We start from the raw sequence: 301 nt of genomic DNA on the forward strand, positions 1-301 counted from the left end.
GAATGCGAAATTACGTTTTTTTTTCTTGGTAGGGGATTTGATCGAAGGCTATTGGTTAGAGAAAAGAAAGGATGACCTGCAAAAGTAGATATTAACGTAACTTGCTTTTTTTTTTACGAGTGATAAATTAAGTAACTGTGTCAGGTCGGGTTACTCCATCTCCCGCCGTGCAACAACTGGTACAACAGCTGCTGGACCGGGCAAGAAAATGGACAGCTGGATTGATACATAATGACACTGAGCGCTGATTACTTTTGAGTTGTTATAATCTAGTTTAGCGCCGTATTTTGCTTTCGGTCTT

The 301-nt window shown here is 40.2% G+C and overlaps 1 protein-coding gene across 1 annotated transcript in view; it reads right to left on the reverse strand.

Moving 5' to 3' along the window:
• LOC119585693 (innexin inx2-like) overlaps positions 1–301 on the reverse strand; it is a gene marked incomplete at its 5' end in the record, with an annotated part of 70,111 nt that overhangs the window by 55,237 nt on the left and 14,573 nt on the right.

Source organism: Penaeus monodon, chromosome 20 (assembly GCF_015228065.2).
Source record: "Penaeus monodon isolate SGIC_2016 chromosome 20, NSTDA_Pmon_1, whole genome shotgun sequence".
Taxonomy (NCBI): Eukaryota; Metazoa; Arthropoda; class Malacostraca; order Decapoda; family Penaeidae; genus Penaeus; species Penaeus monodon.